Source organism: Ziziphus jujuba, chromosome 10 (assembly GCF_031755915.1).
Source record: "Ziziphus jujuba cultivar Dongzao chromosome 10, ASM3175591v1".
In the NCBI taxonomy this organism is placed as follows: Eukaryota; Viridiplantae; Streptophyta; class Magnoliopsida; order Rosales; family Rhamnaceae; genus Ziziphus; species Ziziphus jujuba.
In genome coordinates this window covers 5,554,785-5,572,701 of record NC_083388.1, presented here as the reverse complement: position 1 = coordinate 5,572,701, position 17,917 = coordinate 5,554,785, and the positions used below count along the sequence as shown (strand labels likewise).

The following is a 17,917-nucleotide window of genomic DNA, read 5'->3' as shown; positions in this document are numbered from 1 at the left end:
ATCAAGGGTGACATTATTGACATAACATGTACCTACCAAATGTGTACTTTCCTATGACACATGTCCTTAAATAGTTCGATCTCCTTTTTTTTTCTTTTTTCTTTTTTGAAATGACTTTAGGCTTTATGTATGGAGAAAGCGAGTTGAATTTGTGCCCATGGGATGGGTTAAAGACCATACGTTTCAAAATATAATAATTAACAACCATGAACTTTTTTTTTTTTGTTTCCTTGATCAATGTGACTACTTGTTACGAATATATTTCTGAAGCACAACAAAATAAATCTATTATTAAAAAATTCATAGAAAATTAAAAAAACACCCTAGTCTTATAGGTGTCCTCTCTCTCTCTTTTTTTGGTTCATATTTTGTTAATAATTTTTTTTTTGGTGAATTATTATTATAATGCTAGAATACATCATTTTAATACATATCTTACCATAGTTTGTTAGCTACGATAATAATAGGGTAAATTTAATTTAGATTACTTTAAATTATCATAATTATATTTAAATTATATATTTTTAAAAAATTAATATTAACATTTTTTTTATTTTTTTATTTATCAAAATAAATTTATCCATCAATTTTTATTAATTAATTCAGTTAATATACAAAAGGAGGTTAAAAAATTAAAATTTTATGATTAAATAATATTGTGGAAATTAACTTTAATATTTAATTGTTGAAGTTAACATGTTTTTTTTTTTTTGTAGATGTAAAATATTAAGGAGAAATTAATGATGATGTTTTTAAAATCATAGGATTTAAATATAATTAACATAAAATTAATAAGGTTTAACTGAAATTTTCTAGTGAATTTCCAACTAAACAAATCTCACTAAACTACAAGCTAATGTAGATATGTTTTATCTGATTATATTGTCTAACTGCAGTAGTGATTAAAGGGATTAATAGGACTCCTTACATTTGTATAAATTCGCATAGTGCAATGCAATGAAGTATAACTTCCATAATTATTTTTTCGAAGCTTAAACTTTTATCTCTTTTAGTTTTCTCTATCTTTATGGTATCAGAGTAAACGACTAATTCATGGTTAGAAATCTTGGAAAAAAGTTGTTAAAACTTTCCTAATTCAAATTGCTCTTCCTAACTACAATTTTCCTTTTAAATTAGAATATGAAAATTATGTTTACTGAATGTTCTTTGAAGTCTTAGATTCTACCAAATTTTATTGGAAGCGAGCCTGTATATATGAGGATAGAACACAGATCATCTATTATTGTGGATGAGTAAGATATATATATATATATATATATATCTATAGTTAGTCTATGGTGCAGACTGTCAGCATGATTTGCATTGTTATCGATGCTATCACACAAAGAGAACATTGACGATAATTTTTTCAAAAACTTTCATTAAAGATACAGATCCGCATGCAAATAGTCTCTACCGTAGAAATACCTTATATATATATATATAATTATCTATAGGCTATACGTATAAGAAAATTGATTAATATTTTTTTAGAGGAGTGAAAGTTGTACTTGCAAACAAGTTTTATACAGTTTTATTATAAATTTATATTTTTTATTTATATTTTAAATTATTATTATAGATATTTTATAATTAAACATATTCACATTCAAAAGTATATATGATTGAATATCTTAAATATGTTCAAAAGCAAATAACTAAATATCTTAAATGTATTAAGAACATGAAATATAAAATTACAATTAAGGATAAACAATATGTTTTTGTTAATATGAGATTACAATTAAGAATAAATAATGAGTTTTTGTTAATAATTATTTGACATAGCCATATTACCATAGATAAAAATATCAATTATATTTTTAAAAGTACGAACTTAAATTTTACATTAAAAAATGTAAAATTAAATAATTGTTTTGTTTGACAACAAAACATATTAATATTTTATTTTCCATTAATTTTTTTCATATTATTTTAATGTCATATTAATTAATATATATTTCAAAATATTTGAATAATATATTGTTGTAGATAAATTTTATTAAAATTTATATATTTTAATCATATTTTAATTTAGTTTTATATTTTTAAAATAAATTATGACATATTATTTATCAATTTTAATGAAAATTTAGTAATATATATAACATAAAAAAAGATAAGTATATCAAAATGGTATTTTTATTGTGTAAAATTTATTAAAGGTATTTGTTAATCGCAAAATTACCATTAGTTTTTTTTTTTTTTTTTTTTTGGCCTTAGTGAAAATTTAATTTTTTTGGGGGGGAAAACCACTACTTTGTTACATTTGAATATTTATTTGGTAATAGAAAGTGCATGCCCAATGAATCAAATTTTCTCTTATGTGGATAAATATGTAAAAAAGTTATTTTTACCTATGTCAGTATGCCAAAAAAAAAAATTTATTTTTATTTATAGTGGTATCATTTTTTACATTTTTAAATATTTTTTATAATAAAAGTTTAGCCTTAATTTATTATACAAAATTAGAGTCCTAACTTTTCTATTACTTACTAAGAAACAAGTTTTAAAAATTAAACCAAAAAAAAAAATTTGGATTTAATTTATTGTAAAAACTAAATTTAAATACTTACAAGTCTTAATTTTTTCTATTATTTACCAAAAGTAATGAGAGAGAAATTGATTTTCATTAAATTGATTTCCGGGAAATGAAATCTAGGTGATTAGTTTCCTTTCAAAGTTTCCCTTTATTAGTTTTCTATCAAAATTACAATATATATATATATATATATACACACACACACACACGCACACACATATGACCTCAAATATGTAAAAGTACTTATGACCTTAAAGATGTAAGAGGGGGAGGTGATTTGAACTTATGACCTCAAAGATGTAAAAGTTTCTCCAATGGTCAATGTGGATTACTTTTTATGAGATATGTAAATTAATATTATACAAATTTATATGACATAAATATACAATCAATTTTAAAATTATTTACTAATGGTTATATGCAAAAGATTATTTATGGTTATTAATATATTATACATATTATATTAATTTTTTTAGGGAAAAAATCGACGTTTTAAGAAAAATTTTAATTTTAAGAAAATTTAGAATATTTGACAGTCTCTAAAAGTAGATGGTCATTTTAAAAGCATCTATTTTTTTTTTTTTCCACATAAGTTTGATAAAGTATTTGGACAAACCTATTGAAGTGCTTGTGTATTTTTTTTTATGTGAAAAAAAATCTAATGAAGAGACAAAGCCATTAAAAGTTACTTTAAGTATGAGGGGCTTACTACACCAACTTTATTTGTCCTTTATTGGTTAATTTATCTAAAGGAATATGCTATGTATCACAATTTTTTTTTAAAGTCCGAAACTTTCTTGTAAATGACATAATAAACGAGTTGAATTATGTTTTTTAGTTTCGGCAGTACTTAATTTGATAAACTATGGCTTATTTGGAAAAAAATTGTGAGATTAAAATTTTGGAATCCTTATAGTCATTTTTATTTTAGTAGTATTAAAATGACAATCTATGATCCATTTGCAAAAATTTGGGAGATTAAAATTTGGGATCTTTATTCAAAATACCATAAGAAATAATTATTACTATTATTATTAGTATGTTTTTTAAAAAAATTGATTTAAGAGTAAGTTAACTATTAAACTTCAAAGTTAAATAAAGTAAGTAAAGTTGACTTAGTTAGTAAATCATTGATACATATGACTCGGAGATCATAGATTTGAGATACCGAAATGGAGGGAATTATTGTAAAAGTTCCAAAAAAAATTAAACTTTAAATATTGTATATGTTAAGGTAACTTTATCAATTAAGAAATTTCAAAAATGAATGAGCTAGGCTCTATACATAACGTTTTTTTTTCCCAAATGGGGCAAATATGCTCTCTCTCTCTCTCTCTCTATATATATATATATATATATATATATATATATATGTATATATATAAACGAATATTTTTTGTTTTATGAAAAATGGTATTTGTTGCCACTAATAAGTGATCATTAATAAAATATATATTTCAGAAAAAAAGTTTAAATGACTATTATTAAAAGTTTAGTTTTAGGGATTTATTAAAAAAATAATATAATTAAATATCCTTAATCAAAATTAACAATAAAGATTGATGATTGTCACTAGTAATCATAAATAGCAAAGCTTTTGTTGTAGATAAGACAGATAATTTTTTTGAAAAAAAAACACAAATAGGATATATTCTAAGTTGACCTAAGATTTCTTTTTGATTTTTAATTTTTTAAAATTTTTATTTTTATTTTTGTACCTTGATACAATTGACTATGCTCGATTACTTTGTGAAATAAATTAGGAAACTGAAGAAAAGAATACGTGAAAATCCTTGTTTGTTCGAAGAGTACAAGGAAATAACAAACAAACAAATACAATTTATAATCATACAATACAAATTGACTAACCGACTATTCATTAGGCAATCAAAGTTCCCGTTCTTTTTATAGAATAGAAGGGTGGTCAAGCTTGTACATGGATCAGCATATTCTGTATTTTTTTTCCCCCCTTATCTGTCCATTATCAACACAATTATCTCATTTTGAAAAATAATAAAATAAAATAAACCAAGTAAAAAATAATTTTTAAAATGAAGTTGATTTCTATCAACCATTGGACGCCAATACGGGCCACCAAAAAAAAAACAAAAAAAAAAACAGTAGTTTGTTCAAAAATTTAATCAATTAATGAGCTCTTTTAATCAAATTAATCCTCAAATCTATATTTCTAATAAAAAAAAAAATCCTTAAATCTATCCGTATATATACTTAATTACCATATATGAATATTCTCATGATTTTCTAAACCATTTTTCGACTACATATTCCTTCATACACTTTCTCTATACATACATTGCTTTCTGTAAATTTTTATTCCCTTGCCAATCACTTAGTTTCTAAGTCCTAAACTAATGGCAATTGACATGGAAGAGACTTTGGACGTGAATAGAGACAAAAAAACAATAGATTGTTCAAAAATTTAATCAATTAATGAGCCTTTTTAATCAAAGTAATCCTTAAAAATATATTTCAAAAAAAAAAAAAAACCCTTAAATCTATGCGTATATACTTAATTACCATATATGAATATTCTCATGATTTTCTAAACCATTTTTCTGCTACAAATTCCTTCATACACTTCCCTATATATACATTGCCTTCTGTAAATTTTTATTCCCACACCAACCACTTCATTTCTGAGTCCTTGATGAATGCCAATTGACATGGAACAGACTTTGAACATCACAGCAGAAGCAGCAGCATCAAACCCTATTGTCTTTTTGCTTTTGCTCCCACCTCAAAAATGGTATTCAATTGAATACTCTTCAACCTCACAAAAGCTCATTGCCTTTGCAATCTTCTTCATTTCCCTTCTCATCTTTCTTGTCAAATGAACTTCATCAATATCTTTACCAAAACCAAGAGAGTGCCTTCTCTGCCTCCAGGTCCTTCTCCATGGCCTATCGTCGGAAGTGTCCCTGAAATGTGGAGGAACAAACCAGCATACCTGTAACACCCCGTTCCGAAGTACACCGAAAATTTTTCAAATTGACCAAGGTTGATCGGGTTTGACTTTCGTTGACCAAAAATGGATCAAATGTTGACTTTTTGCTCCTGATGAAATTTTACATTGATCGAGGCACCGTTAAAAAGTACACATTTTCACGAGTTCATAGACTAGTAGCACGTTGAAAACGGAGTTACGGTTTGAAAGTTGTGAGCAAAACAAGTTAAGGTCCAAACTGTCTAAGGGGTGCCGGAGTTGAATTTTTTGTTCATGCAAAGTTGAGCTTTGACTCATGCATGGTTGTGAAGTACTCATCGATACGAGTCCGTAGACTAGCGGCATGTCTGATTTAGACATGTGGTTTGAAAGTTATGGAGCTGTAGAGTTTTTCAAATACAGTATTATTTTAATATTATTTTTAAATATGTGAACAATATGCCACGTGTGACTTAATTAAAGGTGGCATGTGTCACAATGGTGAGATGACACATATCAACTATGGTTAAATGCCATATTATTTTATTATTATTTCATACAATAATATTATTCTATTATTATTTAATTATTTTATTTTATTTTATTTCCTTTTTATTTCTTTTTCATTTTTCCTTTTTCTTTTTTTTCCTTCCCCCACGTGGAAAAAAAAGGGACCCAGCCCCCCGATCCTTTTTCTTCTTCCTTCTTCTTCTTTTTTCTCTTTTCTTTCTTCTCCCCCTCGGGTCCATCAGCCTTCACCATTTCCGACCACCCATTGCCCAGATGCGCCGGCGAGCTTGGCTACCAAATTTGGCGGCCGGTCAGGTGGCAACGCGCCCAGATTAGGGGGTGGAAGCGGCGGCAGCTGTCCCTCTCTCTCCGGCCTAATTCGCAGCGCTCCAGTGCACCCAAGTTGCACCAACCACACCAACCAGTAGCCCATCATCCGAGCTTCATCGAAGTGTGCTCAGGTTGCCGGGGAAGCTATTGACGCGCCGGGAAACCGCCATGGAAGCCGGCGGCAGCAGCTCATCCGGTCACCAGATTCTCGCCGTTTTCGACTGGGTTCTCGGTCCTTTCCCCTTAATTTGGACCCTCTGAAGCTGATGGTGACCTTCAATTTCTCCAATTCAAGCTCGTTCATGGTGTACCGGCGGGGCAAGTTGGCAGCGGCTTCCGATAAAAATTCCGACCACCGCCGGCGGTTTCAAGCCAATCGAAGGTTAGAATTTCATTCTCCATATCCTTAGCTTCGCATTGATATCTTGTTTGTAAATTATGGATGTGTATTTGAGAGGTTAGTGTTTTTGATTAAATTAATAAATTAAATTGTATACTATATATATATATATATATGTGTGTGTGCGTTTTCTGTATACATGTGTATGGGAGTATTGATAAATACATGCATCATATATATATATATATACCTGTGCGGTGATGTATATAAATACATGGTGATATGTGAATATATATATTTAGATGTGTGAGTGGGTGTATTTATATATATACGTGTATAAATACGTATTGTTGAAGCCTTTGATTTTGCATATCCAAAAGTATTTATACATATGTATTTGGACATTGCGTTTGTGAAATTGGTTGTTAAAGGTTTTACCGTGTATATATATATATATATATATATTTTTAAATGTGTTTAATATTTAAGAAACTGCTATTTAAATTTATGATGCCAAGTTATGTTGATTTAGTATATATATTGTCTCATATTTATATTTTGGGTTGTTAAGTTAAGTATATTTTGTGTTAATTAAATATTTGAAAAATGAATTTTATGTGTTGGATATTTAACTAAGTTATTATTTATATTGAAGATGCCAAATTGTGTTGAATTGAATTATTGTGGAAGAGACTAATTTTATGAAATTATGATTTAAATTTTATTATATTTATTGATGCTAAATGGAAATTTGGTTTATTAAGGAATTCTCGATTTTATTATTGTGATTTAATTGTATTCATTACGTATGAGCAAGGTGTTTTCATTTAATTAAGTGGATCTGGATTTTAATATTATTTTTGGGCATGATTTGGTTTAAATATTTTGAGGAAAATTGGTTTAAGTTTGGTGGTCTCAAATCATATAATTATGCCATTGGAATATTATTTGATTGATTTTAAGATTTGGAGAAAAATTAATTGTATGTTATTATTGGTGGATTTATGCTGGTGTTATTAAAGAAAAATGTGGGATGGTGAATTCGAAAAATAGTATAATTCCCACAGTAAATTTTGGAAAAAATTGCGTATTTTAATAATAAAAATGGTTATTTATTTTAGATGCACCCATACACGTAATGGTGTTCTGTACTGTATATGTGATTATGATAAGCGCGCAGGTTGTAATGTCTCCCGTGAGTTGCCATCGGACCGAGAGTAGACAAGTTTGATATTGGCCATAAGCCACCCCCCTCCATGGCCGGGATGACAGTTTAAGTAGCGGCGCTGTTGGGACGCCGAAGCGACCGTATGCAAGTTTCTCTCTTTAACCTCCCGTCAGTCGGTGCTCGGGATGCTGGGTACCTTTGGGCACCACTGGTATATAGTATGGTGCATCAAGTATATTAATATATATATATATATATATATATATATATATATATATATATATATGTGTGTGTGTGTGTGTGTTCGTACATATATTTGTATGTTATATTATTTGATATTATACTGTATATACTGCACCATACGGAGGCGACGAACAAATATGGTCCATGTAGAGCTAGCCTCATAACCATATTACCTACAAGTTCAGGGGATCGGACGGCCAATATAGGCAACCACCCTGGTTTGTATTGGTAGCAAGGTGCCGGCGACAGTTGGAATCATGGATCACGTAGTATGTCAGAAGGTATCGTACGTATCTCCATTACGAGCGTGCATATTTCAATTTCTGCTATGGATTTTACGATATGATTTTATGTATTTATGTTATGTTATCTATTTGTGATTTAATTTCTTACTAATATTCTTAATCGATGTTATTATATCCTTATTACTATTAATTGTATTTGACTATTTATTTAATCATTATTGTCATTGTTATCGAGATTATTATTGTTATTTATAATGATTATTTTTATTGTAATCCCAATTTCTATTATTATCATTATTATGATTATAGTTGATATTATTGTTATTATCAATGGTATTTATTAACAAAACTATTATCAAGTATCATCGCTGATGCTATTCTCAGTTATTGAGATTTTAGTAAATAATATTGATTATTATTTTTATTTTTATTTTTATTAACATTACTATGAGATCCTTAATTTTAATTTTGTTATTGTTTTTATTATTGTTACTACCATATGGTACCTTCGGATAAGTATCATAGCCTACAGGCAAAAAAAATAGGCATCGAGCAAGTATAATAGTCCTCGGACAAGTGGTAGTCTCTGGGCATGTGAGATAACCCTCAGGCAAGTTGCGTTAATACATGTGTGGGAATATAATAGCCCTTAGGCAAGTTACATGAATACCATCATTGTTAAAACGTTGTTATTGTTAATGTGATGTAGGTAAAACGATATTTAAAGTGTATTTGACATGTGCAGCACTAAGTGGGTGGTGTGGGCGGACGAGAATCTGTGATGGTATATTTTAATTGGTTATTTACTAAATAAATTCCATTATATATCTTTTTATATAATTTGTTATCGAAGTGTTGCCAGTTGTGAAACTTAAATTGTAGTAACGTAGGAGGAATAATGTGGTGTATATAGAAGTGTATTTTTAGTGCAGGAAAATTATGGTAAGTCCAACCCTTAGGGGAGGTTCTGCCGGATTTTCCATTGGAGGGTCCGATAGGGTTTCCCTGGTATCAAGGCTTGTCCAGGATTCCGATGAGGAATTTTGGATAGGCCTTGACAATACCGGTGGACTCACCGTGTCATGAAGGAACTCAACACCGATATCGCTTGCTTCCGCTTAGAAAAAACCAATGTCATCCTGGTGAATTCACCGGAAATCGCTAGAGAATTCTTAAAGAAACACAATGCAGTTTTCGCCTCGAGACCCATAACCATAAACACCGGTATTTTCAGTCATGGGTTTTTAACCACGGATATAACACCATCGAGAGACCAGTGGAAGAAGATGAGAAGGGTTTTGATACATGATGCATTCAACCATTCGAAAACTCAATGGCTGTCAAGAAACGCAACGAAGAAGCCGATAACCTCATTTGATACCTCTAAAACCTGTGCTCCAATGGAGGATCTGAGGTGAAAGTGGTTAACATGAGAACCGTAGCACAACATTACTCGGGAAGCGTGATGAGGAGGATGATGTTCAACTAGAGGTTTTATGGGAAAGGGAATGAAGATGGAGGACCTGGTGTTGAAGAACAATAGCATGTTTCTGTTAAATAAATAAATAATTTGCGGATTTAGCATAATCAATTACCTACTTACATGGCCCATTCATACCATTAATGGAACTGACTTATTTTATTATTTTGTAATAGAGCCCTTGGTCACACATTCTCTGTAAACTCCAATTGGTCCATTAGACTGGAAGACCACCTCTCTTTATAAGCTCAATAACTTACCCATATTTTTTCTATGATTATTATATTATTAAATTAGTATTATTTTGGTGTGTATTAAAATTAATGAGTAAGTCTAACTTGCAGAAACTATAAAAGATTTAGGACAAATAAACATATGCCATACAACTAACAGTTTCTGCACTTTATACAATGCTTTTGTATCTCTATGCTTTCTCTGTAGCGGATTATCTTCCATGGTTAAGGGTTTTCGATTTGGGTGAGCATGAGAAGAAGGTCAAGGAGGCCATGGAGGTATTGAAGAAGTAGCAAGAAGTTATAGTGAAAGAGAGAGTCCAACTATGGAGGGAAGGGAGAAGGAAAGAATCTGAGGATCTTCTTGATGTTTTCATTACGGTTAAAGATGAAAATGGAAACCCTGTATTGTTTGATGAAGATATCAAAGTGCAAATCACAGTTAGAAATTAATTATCTAACAATCTTATGAAAATTTGCGATCATGCAAATCACGTTTATTATTATTATTGAACAAACATTACAAATCACATTTATTTATGCATTAAAGATAAATGAATGCAATAAATTTTCTTATCATAGGAGGTTATTTTGTCATTTCCAAAAAAGATATGCAGTAAGTTGAATGGAATTAAAAAAAATATACAATCAAATTAATTGAAATAAAATTTATAGTTCTTATGTGTACAAAATTAATAGTGCATATATATATATAAATATATATATATGATCTTTTTTCTTTCCTTTTTTTTCTTTCCTTTTCTTTTTAGTTTTTATCAAAAGTATGATTTATATATTAATATATAAATTTTTTAAATTTCAGACAAAAAAGTCAGATAAAGTACTTTTCCCTTAATTAATTGGTTCATGCGAAAGCAGGAAATTCTTCTTGCAACAGTGGACATGTCAGGACCCATCCAAGACCCCTCATCAGAATCCTAGACAAATTCTGATCTCAGATCTCAGTGAAACACCACCGACCCTTCCAACGGAAAATCAGGCAGTATCTCTCATAAGGATAGGACTTACCATAATTTTTCTGCACTGAAAATACACTTCTATATACACCCCTTATTTCTCCTATCTTACTACATGATAAGTTCTACAACTGGCAGCACTTCGATAACAAATTATATAAAAGACATATGATGAAATTAATTTAGTAAATAACCAATTAAAATATGCCATCATAGATTCTCGTCCGCCCACACCACCCACTTAGTGCTGCACATGTCAATTACACTTCAAATATCGTTTTGCAAATATGCCAATGCGTAACATAGAAAGAAAGGTAAAACAACATCACATTAACAATAAAATAAAAACAATAACAACGTTTTAATGATAATGGTATTAATGTAACTTGCCTGAGGGCTATCATATTCCCATACATGCCCGAGGGCAATCACCTATCCAAAGGCTATCACATAACCACACCTGCCCAAGGGCTATCTCACCTACCCAAAGGCTACCATTTGTCCGAGGACTATTATACTTGCCCGATGGCTATCTTTCTTGCCCGTAGGCTGTGATACTTGTCCGAAAATACCATATGATAGGAATAATAGTAAGAACAATAACAATATTAATATTAAAGACCTAAATTATTATTTATTAGAATCTCAATAATTGAGAATAGCAGCTGCGATAATACTTAATAATAATTTTGTTAATAAATACCATTGATAATAACAATAATAACAACTATAATTATAATAATGATAATAATAGAAATTGGAATTACAATAAAAATAATCATTATAAATAATAATAATAATCCTGATAATAGTGACAATAATGATTGGATAAATAGTTAAATACAATTAATAGTAATAAGAATATAATAACATCGATTAAGAATATTAGTAAGAAATTAAATCACAAATAGATAACATAACATAAATACATAAAATCATATCTTAAAATCCATAGCATAAAATGAAATATGCACATATGTAATGGAGATACGTATGATATCTTCTTACATGATACGTGATCCATGATTCCAACTGTCGTCGACATTCTGCTACCAATACAAACCAAGGTGGTTGCCTATATTGGCCATCCGATCCCCTGGACTCGTAGGCAACATGATTATGAGGCTAGCTCTATATGGACCACATTGGTTCACCGCCTCCGTATGGTATGGTATATGCAGTATAATATCAAATAATATAACATACAAATATATATACGAACATATAAAAAAAAAATACTTGATGCACCATACTATATACCAGTGGTACCCTACGATACCCAGTGTCCCGAGTACCGCCTTGCGGGAGGTTAAAGAGAAAAACTTGCATACGGTCACTTCGGCATCCCCACAGTGCCGCTACTTATAACCGTCATCTCAGCCATGGAGGGGGGCAGCTTATGGCCACTATATCAAACTTGCCTACCCTTAAGTCCATAGCAACTCACGGGAGACATTACAACTTGTGCGCTTATCATAATCACATATACAGTACAGAACACCGGTACGTGTATGGGTGCATCTAAAAAAAACTATACATTTCGTAATATTATAAAATATTAAATTTAGATAAAATATAATCCAATTCATATGCTTTTATCAAATACATAAACAACAATAATAAATAATAAATAATAAATAATAAATAATTAAATATACAAATATATCCTTGATCACAATAATTTGATATAATTATTTTTCTCAAACCTTCAATTCAATTTATATCAAACATATCATTAAAGCCAAGTAAAGTTTGCACATAATTAAATTCCACAATTTTAAATATTATCCAATAATTCATATATTCTCAAGTATCAAAATCTCATAAATACCGCTGGATTAAATATTTCCTTTCAAATCCATATAAATCACATTTTCTTTAGACCATCATCATAATCCCATCAGCTTAAATACATCACTGTACATCCATTAATAGATAAATAAATAATAAACAAATGCATAAATACAAATTTTGAGCTCAATAATTAATAGAAAATATTTTCATAATCCTTCTTGAAATTTACTTGCACACAACCTCATTTAAATCGCATTATAAAATACGTGCTCATATTTGAATTCACAAATAACATTCTAATTTACATAACATTTCAACAATGATTTAACAATTATTAACAAAATTCCATATCCATGAATAAATAAATATCTACAGACATAAATATATTTACAGCTATATAAATATACACTTTTTATCAAATCCATAGAAATTCATATTTTCTTTTAAATAATCGTATAATTGAATATAACAAAAATTTCAATAATATATATATACAATCAATTTTGCCAAACCATATAACGAATATTATATAACATTATGTTTAAATAAATTAAATAGCATAATAAATTAGATAATAATTCCTTAAATTTTCTAGTCAATCATAATACTTATCAGGATACACACACACACACACACACACACACACACATATATATATATATATATATATGATTACATATATCTACTCGCACACACACACATATATATCCACATATATATAATTATGTATTTTCATATAAAATCACACATCTCCACATATATATATATATATATATATATATATATATATATATATATATATATATATATATATATGTATATGCCCATTAACAGTATATATAAATATATGCATCATATGTTCACAGTACATGTGTATACATACATATATACATATCAATCTATACACATGCTAACTATAATTTTCGTATAATAATTCCAATCAACATAACAAGTAAACTCACAAAATCTATAACAATCCTTTTACACCTTCTGCTTAATATTATCAACATTGTCCACCCTAATTTGATAGAATACCGGATGAACCCATATGGCCTAAATTGCAAATTTGGGATTTTTCAATATCTTGACAATTAATTCAAATTAACCATTCCTTTAGCCTCTAACAATCATTAAGAACCCAAACGTAATGGCAATTGGATAAGGACTTGTCCAACCTCTATCCAATTTCAACATAAACACAACCTAGCTCCATCAATGGCAACTTCCTAATTACTCAATTATAATTCACATTCTAGCTACCAATTTGAAGCTTATGATGAGTGCATCAAGAAGATACCTTCAATTAGTCCAACCACTGCCGGAGGTCGCCGGAATCTTTCCATGAAGTTGCTGCTGAAATGGGCTCTTGTCATATCTCACGAATGAGCAAGATTTGAGCCAATCCGAACTTGGAAACGGACTCAGGGGGTCCAAATTTATGGAAAAGGACCCGTCATATGGCCGGTAGTAGTTGGAAAACCGGCCAACAGGAGGGCATCGGTCACCGGTGTTGGGCGCCGATCCCAATGCGTCTGTCGACCAACCGGCCGGAGAATCAACGGCTAAGCTCGTCTAGTCGTGGGCCATCCCGTCGCCTGGCGCGTGTAGCCGTCCGGGGGCTGGGAAAGATGCAGACAGGGAGAAGGACCGATGGGAGGGAGAGGGGAAGAAGAAAGTCCCTTGCATTTTTTCCCCATGGGGGAGAAGAAAAAAGAAAAAAAGAAAAAAAGAAAAAAAATAAATAAACAAATATATAAAATAATAAAATGATGATAAGAAAATAATGTGATATTTAATTATTGCTGACATGTGGTATTTTCTTGTCGTGCCACATGGCATCCTTTATAATGTTACACGTGGCATCGCTGTTCATCACACTCACATATCGATAAATAGTAACAGCTGTCTCAGAAAACTTGACAGATCCATAACTTTCAAACCGTAGCTCCGTTTTCGACGTGCTATTAGTCTATGGAGTTGGATTGATGTGAAATCTGCAATGGTACCTTGGTCAGTGCAAAATTCCCTTTAAAACAAAAAGTCAACATTTTGATCCACTTGGTCAATGGTCAAACTTGGTCAACCCTCGATCAACGTGAAAATTTTCGACGTATTTCGGGACGGGATGTTACAGGAAAATCCTGCCAATGCAGCAGAATGGGCACTATCGGAACTGCTCAATCGACCAAAACAACTTAAAAAAGCAATAGAGGAATTGGATAGGGCTGTTGGCAAAGACAGACTTGTCTAAGAACATGACATTCCCAATCTTCCTTATGTCACTGCCTGTTGAAGGGAAGCTCTCCGTCTTCACCCGGTTGCACCCTTCAATCTCCCCCATCTCTCCATCTCCGATTGTGTTGTGGCCGGCTACTTCATCCCCAAGGGAAGCAGCATATTGCTAAGCTGGTTAGGACTAGGACAGAATCCTAAGGTTTGGGAAGACCCTTTGAGGTTCAACCCGGAATGCCATTTGAAGGAAGGAGTTGCTAACCAACAAGTAAGTCTTGCAGAACCAGAGCTTCGCTTCATTACATTCACCATCGGAAGACGTAGCTACTTGGGTGGTTGGCTTGGATCCACCATAACGTCATGTTGTTTGCTAGGCTTCTTCAAGGGTTTACATGGAGCATGCCACCTGGTGTGGAGAAGATTAACCTAATTGAAGCCAACTCACTCTTGAAGGAAATTCCTCTTCATGCCCTTGCAAAACCTCGCTTGCCGCCAAGTGTTTATCCAATTAACTAGTTAAATTATATACAATGCATATCCAACATAGGTGGACATAGCTGGGAATATTAATTTTATGTAAGCATAAAACTATTCATGGCGGTGTGCAGGCTAAAAATTGATTAAAACTTCATTTGTTGTATGATGGGATTTATATTTAAAGATTTAAACATGCATGTTTTCCTAAGATGGGTTATTTGGTTCTGTCTCAACCTTTGTATGCGTTGTGCTCTTTTATTTTTTTATTTTTCCCCCAAATTTGGCGAACTAAAAATTTTCACTATTTGTATAAATTGGGGCCCCCTAATTCTCTTGAATCTTTTAGAAGCTACAAATATCACTTGAATTGTATTTTTGTTACCTTTTCCCTTCTTTATTTAGATATAGCAAATATATTTGCAAGAATTATATCATAATATTCAAAAAGTAAATAAAACAAATACAATAGAAAATATAATGTGCAAGAGGCCACAAGGCCCTGTAGATAAGATTTTGTTTTTTTCCCCCTGCATACATGAATATAACATTTATACATGTGGTCGTAACGACATTTATAAAAAGCAAAAATAAAAAAAAGGAGAGATTTTTAAACAGATAGTCCCAATTACTGTTTTTTTTTTTTTAAATGGGAATATAATAATTTTTTTTTTAACAAATATTAATGTCTTAAAAGGAGTAATAGTTCTCATCCATGTCCTTGTTCAACAACAAAATATTTATCATTTCTCAATCCTTCTATAATTGGCTACTAGATGTAATTCATAAGATATATTATCCAAAATTAAATGTAATTAGACACAGATACCAATCATTTGTAACTTCATTTAATTAGCTTCCTCCAATGCCATGAAATACCCAAGCCTCCAAATCATCTATATTTTCGAGTAGCTTCCGCGTTTACCCTACAGTCTTTACCTGATTGCACAGTTCGATGGCCCAATCTCTCTGTCTCTTACTGCATTGTGGCTGGCTACTTCATCCCCAAGGACAACCACATATTGCTAAGCCGGTTGGAGTTAGGCCGAAACCTTAAGGTTTGGAAAGATTCATTGAGGTTTGACGGCAAGGCCATCTAAAGGGAGGAGTTCCTTACCAACAAGTTAGTCTTGTAGAAGTTGAGCTTCGCTTCATTAAAGTCACTACCAGAAGGTGAAGCAGCTTAGACAGTTGGTTCGGGAAGACCATGACGATGATGCTGTTAGCACGGCTTCTTCAAGGGTTTATATGGAGTAGGGTGCTAGGTGTGGAAAAATTGACCTAACTGAAGCCGACTCACTCTTGTAATTGAAAGACATTCCTTTTCATGACCATGCAAGATCTTGCTTGCTTCCTAGTGTTAATCCAATTAGCTAGTTAGATTATATATGATCTCCCATGGTAGCTAGCAAGGAATTGAATTTGGATTGTGATGAGAATTTATTTATTCATACATTTTTTAAAGTTTATATGGTTACGTTATAAAGCCAGAACTATTTTTTAGGGTTATATTTTAGCATATTGTTTCTAGACACATTATTATGTGCAGTCTAAGAATCGAATGAAACCCCATTCTTGTTTAATGGGATATGTATTAATAGGTTTAAATATGTTTTGCTTCGATAAAAAGTATGCATAATAAATTTTGCGATTCTATATATATAAAAATTCATGTGGTGTAAGGCGGTGTGATTATAACACCCATTCCTGAGAAATTATCGGCCCACTATATACACGGGTCACACTACCCCGTTTTGCAAACATTGCTGGAATCTTGCTATGCCGGTGACTATTTTCGGCGATAGCGACGGTGTTAGCTTCGTTTCGACATGGGCATCGAAACCCCTAGCTCAATTTCACGCTATATCAATGGAAAAGCAACGCCCACTCAAGGAGATAAATTGTTTACGGTTTTGAACGAAACAATGGGTTTTGAGACCAAGTTGGTTGACGCCATCGTATCAAATTGTCCAAAAACAAATTTCACATAATTGCTGGGATCGATTTACAGCAACGATAAAACCCGAGATTATAACCAAAAGACAAATCTTTGATTTTAAAGGGGTTTGACCTAAAAACAATCCCACCAAAAGGCCTTAGCACATTCGAATTCCAATATGCATAACAAAACCCAATCATTGGATTCAATCTAAGAATTTAATCACAGAAACATTTTATTTTTTTGTTTTGTTTTTTGAAATTGTTTTAACTAAATATAAAGTCCTATTTTTTCATTCAAGAACACAAGGTCTATGAATATGTGGGAATCATACTTTGATACCAATCGTTACAACACAAATTAAATCGATCAATGAACAATAATATAGCATTATGTTCCTTAAATCTACATACACAGTCATAATATTAATTGTTATATATTAAAGATAATGATTAGATCATTAACC

The 17,917-nt window shown here is 31.0% G+C and overlaps 1 pseudogene; it reads left to right on the top strand.

Annotated features, from left to right (window-relative positions):
• Positions 1 to 5,393: 5,393 nt before the first annotated feature.
• On the top strand, positions 5,394 to 15,554 carry LOC107410650 (tryptophan N-monooxygenase CYP79A68-like; annotated as a pseudogene).
• The last annotated feature ends 2,363 nt before the right edge of the window (positions 15,555 to 17,917 follow it).